Consider the following 17359-nt stretch of genomic DNA (forward strand, 5'->3'; position numbering starts at 1 on the left):
AAGAGCAGTATTTATAGAAATCCAGTCAGTGCTTGCCTTTACTTCTGCCTCCTGAAAGCCCTCGGCCTGAAAGTCAGTCGTGGCTCTGGACCCCATTGCATGTGCCTTGCAGGGCAGGATTGTGCTGGTCATTTCGTGTGACCTGGGACAGTGCTTTGCAAACTCCTGTGACGATGCCTCTCCATTGGTAAGATGTTTGTGAGTTTTACACGATAGTTTACACTATATTACAATATATTTACTCTACTGATAATCTACAGAATGTTTGTAATTTATAAAAATATGCACAAAATTAGAAAATTTAAGGACTGCAAATATGAAAACATGAAAAATAATTTTATTGGCACAAAATGCCCTCCAAAAATCATGGATAATATTTTTATCGAGAACCATGAGATTAAATATGGTTCATTTTTTTTAAAAAACCCTTGGGCTAGACTAACTAGGTACAGCGATTTAGTTAATTTTAGTGTTTAGTTTTAATGACTTTCGTAGATGAAAAAGTTACCTCACAAAAGTGTGTAGATCCAGGTGGAGGAAATAAATCATTGGCTGCAGTTACAAATCATGAGCTTCATTTTTTAATCACAGCCACTAATTATGCAGAACTTTTCATTTGACTTTGGCTGTTAAGTCTGCATCTTCCCTGGTGTCAATCAGTTCTTGCAAATTAATTGGAAGGTTGCATTTTGTATGAATAGTTTCAAAACCCACTGAACCTCTTCATTTGGAAGACTTTTATTTTTTATCACCATTAGTTTACCTTTTACTTTATTCTAAGGAACACTTGTGTGCACATTATGATGTGAACGACTACAGTTCCACTGGTGAGGAGAATCTAACCTAAACATGGTAATAACTGGAACACAAAATGGGTTCCTCTTAAGATGAATTTGCCCAAGATCTCTGAAATCTGTCTTTGTGAATTAGCTTCATAATGTATTACACAGGCATATATGTGTTTCATAATTTGCATTGTGAATAACATAGCCTAAAACACAAAATTCCAACTATTTTCTTTATATAAATATATTCCTTCCGTTCATTTGATCAATATTTTTTGAATAATTGCAATGTGGAAGATATTTAAATAGGGGAAATTGTTTCAAGTTTAGATTGCACATATTAGAGTTTCTAATAGGAAACTCACTGTTTTCGGCAACAACATCACAGAACAATGGAAACAAATCCTCGAGATCAGGGCCTGGGAGTCTTCCCTCCGCCTGCCACCCTGACCCTCATATGCCCATCAATTCCAGGTCTCAATCAGTCCCACCGATTGTTCTCCTGATTCTGCTTAGTCTGGAGGTGATGGCCCTTAAATGACTCAGGACAAGTTTAATTCCCGTCCTGGGTTTTCATTTCTCCTCAGACTTGGAATAATTCCTGACTTCTGGATATGATATGAATATATCACTGTCCATTTCTTCCTCTTCATTTATCAGTGATCCCTGGGCCGCTTCCACCACGGTTCCTCCACTGCGTGTGGAAAGCATGCCCTGGGCCGTGTGCTCGCTGCTTCCTGCGCTGGGAACGTTGGTTCCTGTCCTGGTTGGGGGGACGTGCAGGTAGCTGTCGCTCCCGAGGACGGCGCTGCTTGCCGACCTGTCCTTGTTCACGGAGGGATAGAGCTGTCATCTAGATGTGAGTGGGCTTGTTGGGGGATGAAGAGCAGGACAGAGGCTCTCGTTCCTGACAGGGAAGTGCAAAGGGGTGAGAGGCGGACTGGAAGGAAGAATCAAGAAGGGAGGAGGTTTGCGTTTTCAAAGAGAAGGAATCTCCGTGTGTTCTTGACTGGGTGAGGGAGGTTGGCATGAACTGCAAACGTCTGGTCTCATTTGGGCCATGCATACTCTGGTCATTGCACCATCCTGGCCCTTTGGCTAGAGATCTGTTATTTTGGGAACAAGGATCTGTCCCAGGAGAGCACTGTGGGGTTGGGAGAACTTCCGCTCGGGAGTCAGAACCGGGATTCCAGCCTCAGCCCCGCCGCTTCCCAGCCGGGTGACACGGGGCAAGTTGCTTATCCTCTCTGGGCCTCTGTTTTCTCACCTTCAGATGGAGATGATGATGATGGACCTTCCTTACAGGACTGCTGGGAAGATGAAATGAGATACTTGAAATATAAAGTGCTTATCAGTTTCTGGCCCCATAATAAACCCGCAATAAATGTGACCCGCGCCGGTGTGCTCGAGCTGGCTCCTCACAGGCTTTCTCAGAGCCAATTTTTCTTTTTTAAGTTTATTATTATTTTTTCTTTGGCTGCGTTGGGTCTTCGTTGCTGCGCGCGGGCTTTCTCTAGTTGCAGCGAGTGGGGGCTATTCTTTGCTGCGGTGCACGGGCTTCTCATTGCGGTGGCTTCTCTTGTTGCAGAGCCCGGGCTCTAGGTGCTCAGGTTTCAGTAGTTGTGGCTCGCGGGCTCAGTAGTTGTGACTCGCGGACTCTAGAGCGCAGGCTCAGTAGTTGTGGCGCACGGACTTAGTTGCTCCACAGCATGTGGGATCTTCCCGGACCAGGGCTCGAACCCGTGTCCCCTCCATTGGCAGGTGGATTCTTAACCACTGCACCACCTTGGATGTCCCTCAGAGCCAATTGTTGAATATTTTAAAATGCTGCAAGTCTGTCAACCTGTTGATAGCTTGAAATTGGCTATGGTGAGAGTATTTACGCCGTGGAAATCGGCAAACAGCGCAAGTGAGGATTCCTCCTCCACACGCCCCCTTGCGGAGCCAGTTCACAGCACATCACTGGTTAGCTCTTTTTATTTAACATGGGCTTTGTTTCTTCCTGCAAATAAAGCAGCTCTGGATGCCTAGCCCGGCTCTTTGTCAGTGCCTCTCAGACACGTAGATGCAGTGGTGAGGAAGACTCCTGACCCTGTGCTCAGAGCGCGTGGGGTCTGTTTGCTTGGCAGTGCGCCATTTGGACTCGGGGGGAAGGCTGCTTTGGGTCTGCCACAACTAGGGACCACTCTCTTCCCTGAGCTCGAGTTTGCTCCGATACTCTTATTGTGATGTAACAGAAATCTTAGGACACCAGAAATGGACCAAAGTGTCCCACTACCCTTTCATTCCCTGACACACACAGCCTGAGCTGTGTGTAGGCGGTACCCACGCTGCTTTCAGCCTTTCACCAAAGGTGAGATTCTGCAATCACCCCCGTATTGGCGTGGCTTCCCTAGTGGTCATGGTAGACCCGTGCACACAGAAGTGTTTTGCTAAATGCTTGTGAGAGCTCTTAGGCTATTTTTCCAGCAAAGGTAAGAGAGGCAGGATGAAGAGAGGGTCCTGTTCTCACTGCTTTTAGTACCTTCCGTGAACCAAAACACGGGTTGTGGCAGCGCTCAGCTCGACCTCTCTTGCCTCATTTAGCAGACTAAGGCTCAAATTTCTCCCTCTTTACAATAGGAACAAAAAAAAGCAAGCATCGTTTCTCAAAAAGAGGCACTTTAAATATGGAATTTACAAACTACGCACTGTCTCACTGTCTTTCCTTACTGCAGATACATGCATATGTCCTAGAGAAGGTCCCACAGGTAGAGCTTCGTGTACTTCGCTTAAGAATCACAGACCAGAGTTGCAGTTTGTTAGTCCCATTTGCTTTTCACAGAAAGAAAAAGCATTACATGATGTCAGAGGGTTTCAGTTTCCATAAAGGGGAGTTTTCCAAGGTTTTATGGGTGAGGAAGTTTTCCGTGTAATCCCTGGGGGCTTGTGCACAAAGGGCACCTGGAAAGGTCTAGCCAGGACTTATTTCTCCAGGTTTTCTAATTTGAATCTCATACAGATATTAATTGATTTATGTAGGTCTATTATTTAGACCTATATAAAGTCAGTTTAACTTATTGAATGCCCAGTAGATCTGAGGCACAGCCATTGCCTTAAGGAACTCGTCCCGGTAGAGAAAGCCCTGAAACAAACCATCACCGAATCCTAGGTGAGCATCAACCACAGTGAGCATGTGACTGGGCAGCGGTGTGGAGGAGAAGCACAGAGGAGGTGATGTCCTGAATCACGGAGAGGAGTTTACCGCGTGGCAAGAGCGGGGATGCTAGTCCAGTAGCGGTGACGGTCACCGTCTTCCTGCTGACTTGTGTTACAGTTATTAGTTGCCTTTTACCAGAGCAGGTTCTGTTACACACTAGACGGTGAGCTCTGGGAGGGCAGGGAGCGGGGGTCATCGCCGTCTCCCCCGCAGGACTCCGCACACAGGAGGGGCTCCGTCCGCAGTGGGCAGTGAGAATCCTACAAGAAGGCTCTTTCTTCACTGTGACCCCGTAAGCAAAGCCCTTGTGAAGAACACTGACACGAAGAAACATTCACTGTGTGATGATGGCAAAGTTGGATGTTAGTCTGTGGACCTGGCCTTAGTAAACACAAAACTTCATTTCCGTTCATTTGTATGTAGCTTAAAGGTCCCTTATCTTGAGCGCTGGTTGTGGAGTTGTTGTGAGACTGCCTTGCCGGTCTTCTCAGGAGGGGTGGTGGCCCGGCCACAGTCCCTGCGTGTACAGGCCCCGCAGCAGCACGCCTCGGGTGCTTTGGTTGTGACTGCCGTGGATGACGGCACTGCTCCGCAGTCACAGGGTCTTCTCAGTGCTACGAAACTCCCCTCCATGTCTCCAGGTCCGCATGCAGCCTGGGAGCCCATCTTGGAGTTGTCTATGGGATAGAATTTTTTCCACGTGTGGATCAAGCCTACTTTATAAATCAAAAGGCACTTCTTAATTTGCAGTTGTATATTAACTTCACACATTTCAAATTGAAATTCACACAATCTATTTTGCGTTACTCACACTTAATTTCTTTTGGCTATTGCCCTCAGGCTGTATAAGAATGAAAAAAAATAGATTTGAGTTCTTTATTTTGACTGTGTTCACATGTAAATCTAATTAGTTCTCTTTCTCTTTTTTTCTCTTAAAGTAACATACACGTTACTCTGAACAAAGACTGATAAGTAGGCGCAGGTTTACCATATAACCATGTTCATCTCACCTAGGCTGTGATGTCAGTTCACTTGGAAAATTCATGTTTTTCTGCCCTGATTTACTGCTTAAAGTTGATGCGTGCCACTGATAGGCACGATATCCGCCTGTCCAATGGTGAGGACAGTGGTGTCCAGATTAGGTAATGGTTTAAGCCTGGTCTGTTTCAGAGCTGAAAGGGACCTTGCAGATCGTTGAATCTGGCGTTCCTCATCCTGAGTGAGAGAAGCCATTTGTTCTATGCGAAATCTTAGAATACTGCGTTTTCATTCAGATGAACAACCACAAAACAACAGAAGCACAGACTGGCCCCTGGAGATGACCTCTCTGAACTGAGAACCGCTGTGAGGTTTCAAAGGGGGCGTGACTTGGCTTCAAAGATAGGATCAGGGTTTTCTGCAGACACGTGGGAATTCAGTCATCAGGGAGTGGCCCGGCGCCTCTGGCTGCTAAGGCCAGGGTCCCTCTTTACCCCACTGAGCCCCACTTAGATGCATAGTGAATCGAGGGCCTCACCGGAACGGTGGCGTCTTGCCAGCCCCAAATTCCTGTCTGAGGCAACCGGTGCTGCAAATTCGGAGAGCTGCGTATTTCCGGTGTCCATGGTGCCGAGTTACAAGGCGGCTGCCGCCAGAAACGCTCATGCAAAGAGCACACCTTAGCCAGGTCATCCTTGTCCTTCTTTGGGTGTTTATCAGATGTGCCCCGTGGAGTGGCGGGTCAGTCAGCTTTCTCTAGGTGAGACTGAGGGAGTGAAATGACCTCCGCGTTTCAGTGGCTGCAGTAGCAAAAGTATGCTTCCTATCCTCGTGTCATCTGCAGCCCTGCTTTCACTCTGATTCCGCTCCCTGCGCGGTGCCTTCTTGAGATCCCCAACACCTTCAGTGGCCCCTCTCCTCGTGGCACAGGGAGGGGAGCAGGAGGTCTCAGAAGCCCTCAGAGGCTCTTCAAACTCCTCTTGAGATGTCGCATACATCGTGTCTGTTACGTTCCACTGGGCAAAACAAGTCATACGGCCAAACCTTTTGTCAGTGGAACTGGGAAATTTTCTCTCCAAGAGGCGTCACGTGGCAGACGCTAGAGATGTATAATCCTCCTCCGGGGAGGGGGTGAGTAACTGGGAACAGGAATGCACTCCGCACAGGTGGTGCCCACCCATGTAACTGCCCTTCACAGCCACTTGTCATCCTGGCCGACCAGGCTGTTCAGTTGGCTTTCTGTTTTTAATTTTCATTTTTGGAAGTTTTAGAATTAGAAGGCCAGAAAGCTGTAGGGCTGGGTGGACATTTAGAGATCTCATGCTCTTTATTTTTCTAGTGGAGGAACTGAGGCCTAGGGAGGTGATTTGCCCAAGGTCGCACAGCAAGACCTCACAACAGTACTCTCTTCATAACATCAACTGGTGAAAATCTCAGGGAAGAAGTGCTTTGCTAATCGGATAAGAAAATGCTTTTACCATTGCTGAAATCATACCCCTTCTGGAGACAGAAATAACACAGAACCTGAGTGGTCGGTCTTGGGATGAAAACTGGTGCAATTTTCTATCATTTTTTTTTTCCCAGCCACATTCATATTAGAGGCAACTTATTTAAATTTACCATGTAGCATCAACAGAGCACCAGGAGCTGTTTAGTACAATAGTAAGTCACAGTTCCTGCCAAGGCAGATTGCATCTCTATTTTATAAGTAGTCTGCACCCTGTGCTGATTTGATTTAAAATAAAACCTGTATGGAGTATGTTTAGCCTTTGAGGGGGAACAGTAGGTGGATGACTGTCAATACTGGAGACGTTAAACTGTGTGAGGGCTGTTCGCTGGGGATTCCATGGGCTTCTAACGTTCTTGTGGGGTTCAGCTGATAAAAAATAGCAAGACCCAGCACTGCCTGTGGGAAATGTGGGTAACCTTTAGTTAGCCACTGGCTCTCCTAGCACCCCACTTCTGCTCTTCAGATATTTCAAGTTCTGAGGTCAGGGACCAACGAAAAAGTGATAAAGTAGATGGAAGTTGCTGGAAGAGGCTCGTGTAGAGGACTGTGATTGGGACACAACACAAAGAGGCAGAATAGGAGCTGCCTGTACTTTGGGGGGGGGGTGGTTACCAGGGAGACACAGTGCCTATTGCATGACAGGCTCACAAATAAGATTCAGAAGGAAAGCGAATGGGGTGACTGCCCACGTGCCCAGTAAGCCTTCAGCGTACAGTGCCGTCCCTTTCTCTGAGGGGCAGCTCACAGGCACGCAGCTACCAATGCACAAAGCTTCGTTGACAATCACACTTCACATTCGAAAATCTCTTAGATCTGTGACCAGCGTAATTTAAACATTTGTTTGCATTTGTGAGTGTGTTAGACGAAATAGGTCACAGAAGTACGGAATTTCTTGTAGCGCTGCCAGCGTAGTTGAGGTTAAGTGGCTCGTATGGGCTGTGCTCTAGGCTAGAAAGAGCGCCCTTCCCTGGACACAGAGTTTCCACCCTTAGCCTGTGGCAGTGAAAGGGAAAAGGGGAGGAAGGAGTTAATTGAAAATTGCTTTGGCTTCTGCAGACTAGACGCAAGATCAGTCTGACTAAATTTTGAAAAGGCCTCTTTCTGTTTTATCACTTCCTCTCGCCTCCTGAAACATCTCTCCGCAAATCAACTGCTCAGTTCCCTCACTTCGGTTTTCTCAAGCCTCGTGTTTTAACATCCCACACGGCCTGCTCGATGCTGCATCACGACGCGCTCCCCCTCGACCGTCTCCGTCAGAGTACCTTTCCCCTGAGTGGCGGTAGGCGTTAGGAAAGCAACCTGGGTAAATTTCTTACACACATTGGCATTGTAGCCCTTGGGGTTTTCTACTTCTTCAGCTTGCTTTCCCCAATCTTTCTTCTCTCTTTGGCTGTGATTTCTAATTACCCTTAGGTGCAGAGTTTATCTGCATAAAGGTTCTAGATAATCAACTTGGGTAATTGTCAGGACCACTTAGGGAACTTTTAAAAATACACATGCCTCAACCCCCTTCCTTGAGGTCTTGATCAGTGGGCTTCGGAGTGATCTAGGTGCCTGAATTTTTAATGGGTTCCTAGATAGTTTGAACTGACTCACCAGGTTCTTGAACAGGAAGGCCCGCTTTCCTCTTGTTGCTGTAATAGAGGGAAGGCACTGCCTTTCACCTTTTAGCATCTTAACAATACTCGTAGAATCAGCTCTAGTTGATTTTTGATTTTTAGAACTCTTCAGTTTCTTTTCTCTTAGAAGAGCTGAACAAATATTCTTAGACTCTATTCTCCCTGCCCAAATTCCCAGCTGGTAAATTTAGTCAGGGGCAGGGATTGGAAGCTCCACAGTCTTTGGAATTGCTTGGCTTAAATAAGGGCAAAACCCACCCCTAACCCTGATCTTATTAGATGGCCCTAATTTCCTCCCCCTACCCATATCTTTTCCTTTTTTTTTAAGGATCTTTCTTTACCCAGTTCTCACCCCCAGGATTTTCTACTGTGTAAGAAAGTTATTTCAATTGCTGTTAATGTCTTATAATTCTATTTAATTACCATACAGCACAATCATGGCCGTGCATTTCATTAAAATGTATTAGATTTACTTTGTTGTTTTATTTAATGCTAACAATGAACTCCATTTATGTGCGGCTCCGATACTTCTTGTCTACTCAAAAATTAATAAAACAAAGTGGGACAATTGTTTGGTAACTTTTCATTTGTGTTTGACAGTCTGGCACCATTTCAGCAAAACCCACGTGTAAACGACAGGCCTGAGTTTACTGTCATGGCTAGAGCCAGATAATTTGGTATTCTCATCTTAACATTTTGAATTTTAAAGCAACTGCAATCTCCTCAACCGTCTACCAAGATAGAAGTGTGTGCGTGTGTGTGTGTGTGTGTGTGTGTCTGTGGGGATGGAAGGAGGAACTTTGCCAAGGCATGTGATAACATCTCCAGTGATGTCCTTATGGCCACTGTAGAGAGATGTAACCTCAGTGATAGTTACGTGGGCACTTGGCTGGTCAAACGACTACACCAAAGGGTATTATTTGGTGGATTTCTGCTGGCCTGGGAAGAAGGCTTTAATACCTTTCTCTAGGCCTGTCCTTGACCCTGTTCTCCAAGTGTTTTAATAGAAGGTGAAGATATCAAATTTCTAGATGACCCAAAGCTGGGAAGAACAGATTATATTTAAGGTTATTGAAACAATGTTTAAAAAGAGCTCAGGTGGAAGGAAGAGCTAGAATGAGCAAAATGAAATGTGAAGAAATGCAGTGAGTTAGGAACCGATGTAAAATCCTATACTTCTCAATTGCCTGATACACAGGTGAGGGAGACCTGGTAGGATAGTCACTACAGGACAAAGGCCTGCATGAGAATGTGCCACCTGAGGGGTTCCTGTTTCTCAGGAGTTGGCCATGAGGGTCCCAGAGGACCTCCAGGCAGGTCAGTGGATCTGGGATCTCTTGAGGGCTCTAGCCATCTAAAGCTAGCAAGAAGAACCTTGGAAGCCCCCATGCCCACCCAGTAGCCGCCATTCCCAGAACTTCATACCCCTCTGGAGTCTAGCACTTACCTCAGTGCATTACAGTTAGGTTATCTGTGTGTCTGTCTTGGCTTCTTAATCATAAACTCCAGGGTAAGGACATTGTTTTACCACTTCTGAGTTCCCATGGCCAAGTGTCTGACACAGACACAAACTGGAGAGTCTAAGAAGTCCCCACAGGCAGGGATTTTTGTCTGATTCGTTAGTTTTGTTCACCATTGCATCCACGGGACTTAGAACAATGCTTGGCATAAAGCAGGTCTCAATATGTATTCGCTGAAAGAATGAGTGACACATACAGATGCTCGGTAAATCTTAGCCATTTGTTCTCAATGTGGTTGTGGCTTGTCCCGTTAATAGGTCATTACTTGGCCATTCTAAAGCTTTCAGGAACTTCACATCCTTTTTCTTTTACTTCTCAGTTCTTAGCTCATAGGACTAAAAAGCTTGAGATCCTTTGAAAAGACATACTCCAGATGTAATGAATTCAACGCCCTTTGGCAGGGAGTTAAGTGCACAGGCTGAAGTCAGATGGATCTGGGTTCAAGTTCCAACTTGGACAGCTGTGTAGGAGATTTATGACTTGGGAAAACATCCTATTTTCTTGAAGCCTTGGTTTTCTCCTCTGTAAAAATGTAGATAAAACACTCACTCCAGAGGGTAGATAGAGTATGTGTAACACAAAGCACCATCTTAATAAATGCCGCTATGATTATTGCTAGCAAAGCCTTTGCTCAAATAAGCCATGAGTAGAGGGAGAAAACTCTTTAGAAAGAATCAAGGAAAAACAAATTAGAAATTGCTAACGGCTTGCCTTCAAGGTTTACTTCTTTTGTATGTCAGAGCCCCTGTTTCTGTTGGACAAGTAAGCGCCTCCGATGGGGGAAGTAGAGGCCCTGCATAGCCCAGGGAGCTCTGGTCTCCATGGTAACAGCACATTAGATTCCGATGCAGGCACACCTGGTATTCTCAGGTTGTTCCACCATATGGCATCTCATATATTTCACCGAGAAAAAAAAAACCCACCTTGACCTCCCCCTACTGTGCAGGCACACACACGCACACACACACACACACACACACACACCCTCTCTGTGTAATCCACGGCCACTGAAGCCATATAAGCTTCTGTCATAGAGATTGGAAACACAGTTCTGAAAGCCATTCAATCAAACAAAGGGCCAGAACAGTTACTCTTGCTTCAAAGAGGTGCCCAGAAGCGAGGTACCTGACAAGTACACTTGCAACTTGCCTTCCTTTGCTGTGGGACTGACTCAGAATACCAGGTGACACCCCCTCGCCCCCAGCTGGCTAATAAACCAGCCCCATTCATAAACCCTCCAAAAGCAGAATCGCATCCTTTACCATGACTCATCTCATGACACCATTTGTAACAGTGGCCTCTCAAACTCTCCCTATGTAGAAATGCCCATTAAATGCTCTGCTTTGAACTAGTTTAAAAGGAGAAGAAAGATTTCCTGGTTGGATTAAAAAAAAATACAGCCTGTAGTTGCCGTGTGACACAAGCAAAGAGTTACGGCTGCTTAGAGATTTCCTGCTCTGCTTCAGAAACAGATGTTTAAAAACGTCATGTTAAAAGAGATGTCCGAAATTGAGGACAAAAGTCACTATTTCTTGCAGCATATCAAAGTCCTCCTTTTCAGTGGGCATCTTATTGACTCAGTTTCTTGACACCAAGTTCCCGGTAAAGCCCGTATCAGTTAACCACACATGCTGCTCCGTCGTGCTTGGTGGCAACCAGGTGCCTTGTGTATGTTATGCTTCATAAAATACCTTTGAAGATCAAGGCTGAAAAAGCCACAGTTAAGAACTGTTAGAATTTAGGTTTTAGAAACGTTGACTCACTTATGGTGTCCGTGGTGGTGTTTTAAGTGCCTTGGGTCGCCTACTGAGTAATTAATAACAACCAAATGTATCCGACCAACATGGGCAAGTGAGCTGTGCTCTATAAAGTTTGTAGTTTATGTTTTGAAACTGGCTCAGTGTGCAGGGTTCCTGGATCATGACTTAGTGTTAAGTTGTGGGAAAGGCATTATGTTCAAAGCAATAAAAACTTCCTATCGTGTCATGGTAACCTTTTGGCAAGCTCACTGGCTCTTTCTCTCAGCTACTTCTCACCCCACGTGGTCAGGAGGGAACTCTGAGATTGCCTGTAACCCCGAGGGGAACTATAGGTCTCTCGGAACATATCTGATCTCTCCTAAATATGCCAGATACGGTCAGACTTCGGTTCCAGCCAAGATGAAGCAGCTGCATTCCTCCCAGCATCTCCCTCTCACAACTAAAAGACTGTGGACATAACAGAAAAGCATAAGAAGGCTTTGAAAGGCAGGAAGAAGAAAGCAGACTTCCCAGGGTCCTCAGGACTTGAGGACCATCACAGTGGTGGGTCCCCGGGGCTTCTTTATTGCCTCCAGTATATTCCAGACAGGGTTCTGCATAAATGTCCAACCTGGAATTGCCCACAGGCCCACCCAGACCGAAAATATCTTCAAGAAAAGCCCGTTCCCCATAGCCCAAAGACTGAGAAAGGGGTTACCTAACAACAGAAACCCTTTTTGGCAATACTTGCCTTGCTCTAGCCAAACACCAGTGGAAAAACTACACCTCCACCCCCGAGTTTCAGCAGGGCCAAGCAGGGAGCTGGTCTTCTGCCACGACCCCGCTGCCCTGTGGAAGCAGGCGGCAGCACTCTGATTACCCTGCTCAGTACAGCTAAGCAGAGGGCTGATCTTCCATCTCTGACTTGGTAGAAGCAGTGATGCTCTAATCCTCTGGCTGGGTGATGTCTAGGGACCAAGTGGGTACTTGATCTCCTGTGCCCTGCTCAGTGGAAGTAGGCAGAGCTCCAGTTTCCCCGCCAGTAGTGGCGGTGGAGTCCAGTAGCTAGTTGAACCTCACACTCCTGTCTCTGGTATCGGAGACAGAATGAGGTGGGAAGCAGAATGGGGCTAGACGGCAGGCTGATTCACCTCTTCCACTTCCCTGTGTCAGCAGGGCCCAACAAGGAGCTGAGCTTCTGCCCCACCCCTGCAGGAGCAAAACAGCATGAGTCAGCCCTTCACCTCCCCACTGCCAGGTGTCGGTGGGACCCTGGAGGGAAGCTGAGCCCACATTGATCCTGGGAGACGAGGGGCAGTGGGAGTAGGTGCCCTACTTTTGCGGGGAGGGTTACCAGTGGGGTTGAGCCAAGAATCTGTTGATTCAAGATGCTGAGTGAAATCCAAGTGGGGTGAACCCAAATGGTGTGAAACCCATGGCAAGACGTGTAATAAACTTTTAAAAGCTAAAGACCAAAAAAAGAAAATTCTTGACAGCAGCCAGAGAGAAACAAGGCTTTACTTATATGGAGACAATAATCAAATGACAGCAGATTTCTCATCTGAAAACATGGTGGCCAGAAGGAAGTGGCACAACATCTTTCAAGTATTGAAAGCAAAGAACTGTCAACCACAAATTCTGTATCTATTGAAAATATCTTTCAGGAATGAAGGGGAAATAAAGACGTTCTCAGACAAAGAAAAACGAGGCGATTTTGTTTCTAGTAAACCTATCCTTTTAGAAAGTTCTGTAGACATAAAGGACATAACAGAAGAAGCCTCGGAGCTTTAACAAGAACCTCAGAATGGGTAAGAATAGGGGTAAGTAGAATATCCTACTTCTCATGAGTTTCTTAAAACATATTTGATGGTTGAAGCAATTATAACATCATTTGACTAGTATTCAATATATGTGGAGGAGGAAATACTTAAGAAAACGCACTTTTAAAAATGGGGAAGGTAAGAGGACTAATAAGGTTTCTATACTTCACTCAGAGTGACACCAGTACCACTAATACCAGTAGACTGTAAATACAGTAGACTGTAAATTATATATGTAGACCAGTAGACTGTAAATACAGTAGACTGTAAATTATATATGTATATTGTAATGTCTACAGCAACTGCTGAGAAAACTATGCCAAACAAAATACTCAAAGACGTTATAAATATATCAAGACGGAACCCTAAAAAATGCTCAAGTAACCAGAGGAAGGTAAGAAAGGAGAAATGGTGGAATTAGAAGAAACAAACAGAAAACAAATAATAAAGCGGCAGATTTAAGCCCTGAAACATCAATCACCTTAAATGTGAATGGTCTAAGTACACCAATTAAAAGACAGACATTGAATGGATAAAAAAATCCAACATAGGCTGTTTACAAGAAACTCCAAATACAACAACTTGGGTAGGTTGAAAGTAAAAGAATAGAAAAAGATATACCATGCAGATAATAATAAAAATAAAAAGCAGGAGGGGCTTCCCTGGTGGCGCAGTGGCTGAGAGTCCGCCTGCCAATGCAGGTGACACGAGTTCGTGCCCCGGTCCGGGAAGATCCCACATGCCGTGGAGCGGCTGGGCCCGTGAGCCATGGCTGCTGAGCCTGCGCGTCCGGAGCCTGTGCTCCGCAACGGGAGAGGCCACGACAGTGAGAGGCCCGTGTACCGCAAAAAAATATAAATAAATAAATAAAAATAAAAAGCAGGAGTGGCTATATTGACATTTGGTAAAGTAGACTTCACAGCCAAGAAAATTACTGGAGACAAAGAGGGGCATTACATATGACAGAAGGCTCAGGCCACCAGGAAGACATAAAGCAATAAGAGAATCCACTGCTCTGGCTTCCATGGCACAAGTCTCTCTTCCTCACAGGACCGTTAGGAGACTTCAAGGGCAGGAATCACACCTACTGGTCTTGCTCTGTCGCCCCACCTGCCCCAGGAGGTGCTTAAGAAACGGTTTTCATGAAATTTAGTGAAAGTCCATTGCAGTGCAGTGTGGCTCATAAGGACACCCCCTTTTCCAGGAGGGGCCTGGAAGGAACTGGGGAGACTGCAGCCGCTCGTGATGCCATGATGCACGACCCCCACTGAGATGCCCTCTGTAGCAGAGCACGCGTTCACTGGCTCACTTTAGACCTGAGGTGGGGTGGGGACCCTGCTTTCCCAAAGTGCTCCCCTCTGGGGCTTGACTAGAGTCTTCCCTTGGGTAGCTGGTCTCTAAACGCACAGAATCTGCCCTCAGCAGCGCCGCGGTCCTCTTTGTGGGCCTCCCAAGAGATCTAGGGCTTCTTATGCAAATAGTGCCCCAGCTCTCCTGACAGACATATGCAGATCAGGCCTCACAGTGACCTCACAGGCGAAACGATATCCATAAATAACCGCAACCTTAAGACACACCGGGGTCAACCAGCATACCATTCGATTAAGTAATGCGCCGAAATGCAGCGAGAGGTCCATCTCAGGACTGGAACATAAATCTGAGAGAGGCTGGCCAGGAATGAATAGAAACCCGTCTTGGTTGTATCGTTACGGTACTTGGTGTTTGGAAAAGAGATTATTTCCTTGGGAAATCTCCACAGTGCCGTATGAGATCACTGGTACATTGCTAATGATTTCCACACTCCTGTTTTATAGCTTAACATTTGCTTAGTGCCCAAAATTTATAGGACGTGACATGGTGGCAGGTTTGCCCTGTCATCAGCACCCTCAGTGAGTGAGGCCACGGCAGGTGAGTCGGTGGCCGCAGAAGGGAGATTCTCCCCGGGGCCTTTTAGGGAGAAGCCCGAAATCGTGGCCTCCCCGCCCAGTGGGATTCAGAGACCAGTCCAAGTGTTTCCTGACCACCTGCTCTCAAGGAGTCCATCCTGGCTCATCTCTCTAGGGTGCAGTTTTCAGCGCTGGTGGTCAGACTTCAAACACCTGTGGTCATCTTACCATATGACACCCGTGACCCAGACCTCCTCCCTGTGCCCAGCCCGACCCCGTGGCCTCCAGGTGGCTGACCTTTGGACACACCAGGAGGCTCCAGCTGGGCCATCACTGCCTCTGCACATGCGTTCCCACCTCCTGGTTCCTTGTCCGTGTCGGTTTCGGCCCTCGGTGGCTCCCGCTCTTATCCTCCACTTCAGGATGCATCTTGGCTTTCACTTGTCTTCTGGGTCTCTCTAGTTCTGACCCTTGACAGTCCCGCCGACGCGTCCACACTGGCCCCCTGGCTGCCCTTAGTCATCCCACGTGATCGCATCTTTGACCAGAGCCCCACGGGCGCCCCAGCTTCTCATTCCTTTCCCTCGTCCATCCTCGCCCTGGAAGAGTCTCCCCCAAATCCAATTTAGCCTTTCCATCACCCCACCGTGATGGGGCGACCATCCTCTGTGTCCTGCACACCTCACCCTGGCTTTCATGCTGAAGGTGGGACGGCGTGGTGGTTAAAAGTGGGCGCTCTGGAGGCCGGCCGCTGCCTGGCTCTTCACCCCAGCTGTCTCTCCCCCGAGCTGGGAGACCTGGGGCAAGTCGCTGGCACTTTTCAGCCCCAGGTTCCTTATCTGTTAAACGGAGATCGTAATGGTAGCTACTCGAGAAGGTTGTTGGGAAGATTAAATAAATAATTCACATGAAGACTTTGGAACAGGGCCCAGCTCATATTAAGTGCTATGCATTTAGTATTTTTCTAAGTTAATCTTTAAAAGCTAAGCCGGCTATAAAACACTGTTCCTGTAACTCTAGGAGCCCCGCTCTTGCTTCATGCCTAGGGTGCCTGGCCGCCCAGCCTGGATGGGTAGGCTAAAATCAAAACCAGGTGTAGGGGAGGGGGAGGGAATTCCAGATGCTCTTCTGTCTGTAATTTTCAGAAAGAGTTCTCTCCCCTAAAAAAGTTGAGCTTAGTGTTAACTCCTGAAGCAGATAGTTCTTGAAAAACAACCATGGAAGAAATGCCTACAAAAAGTTGGTACCATTTTCTCTAATTCTTATCCTCCTGTGATCAACTGACTCAGGATCTTAGCTCCGAAGCTCTCCTGATCGGGGGTGGGGGGCGTGTTCTCTACTGCCTCTGGCTGTTGTCACCCGGCGGGGCTCCCATCCCTCAGTGAGGCAGGTTGAGCTCGCGTCAACCCCAGGTGGCCTCTACAGCCCGACAAGGAGGTTTGCATTCCTTGCAATGAAGGAATGCAATATATCTGGCATTCCTAATTGATTTGGCAATATATATTTTTTAATTTGGCCACGCCACACAGCTTGCGGGATCTTAGTTCCCCATTGAACCCACGCCCTCAGCAGTGAAAGAAGTGCAGAGGCCTAATCACTGGACGGCCAGGGAATCCCTACTTGGCAATATATTCTTGTGCTCCAAGTTAGTTTCCTTTCTCTAGCAGAGGCAGGAAGGAAGAAGTGCTTCAAAGATGCATGTCGACATTGAGGGCAAACGAATTCCCAGGGGAGGCCTGAAGCCACAGTGGTCCCAGCTCTCTCTGTTTGCACCAAAGCCCAGCCCTGCCCGCCTTTGATGGTCTGCACCCAGCAGGACCACACAGCCCGCCATGGCTGTGGCAGCTGCTCCCGCCTGCCTGCCCTGCTCCCGGGGTAGTTGTCTCAGGCTTTGGCCTGGGACTGTTTCCTGCGATGGTGGGAGAACCTGTCCCTTTGTCCCTAACTGCCCTGGCCTCCCAGCAGGGATCTCTGCAGACTCAGTCCCACAAATAACACTATTGAGTGGGAGGGGCTTGGCTAGAAGGGCCTGAAAGAAGGAGGGTCCCTGCTTCCTGGGCCCTGGGCCTGGGGGCTGGGGGATCAGAGAGGCTTTCTCAGCAAGGTGATGCCTGGCCTGAGTTTTATTTTTTTTAAGTTATTTTTAAAAATTAACTTTTATTGGAGTATAGTTGATTTATGATGTTGTATTAGTTTCTGCTGTACAGCAAAAGGAATCAGTTATACATATACATGTACCCACTCTTTTTTAGATTCTTTTCCCATATAGGTCATTACAGAGTATGGAGTAGAGTTCCCTGTGC

The sequence above is a fragment of the Orcinus orca genome, chromosome 18, assembly GCF_937001465.1.
Source record: "Orcinus orca chromosome 18, mOrcOrc1.1, whole genome shotgun sequence".
NCBI lineage: Eukaryota > Metazoa > Chordata > Mammalia > Artiodactyla > Delphinidae > Orcinus > Orcinus orca.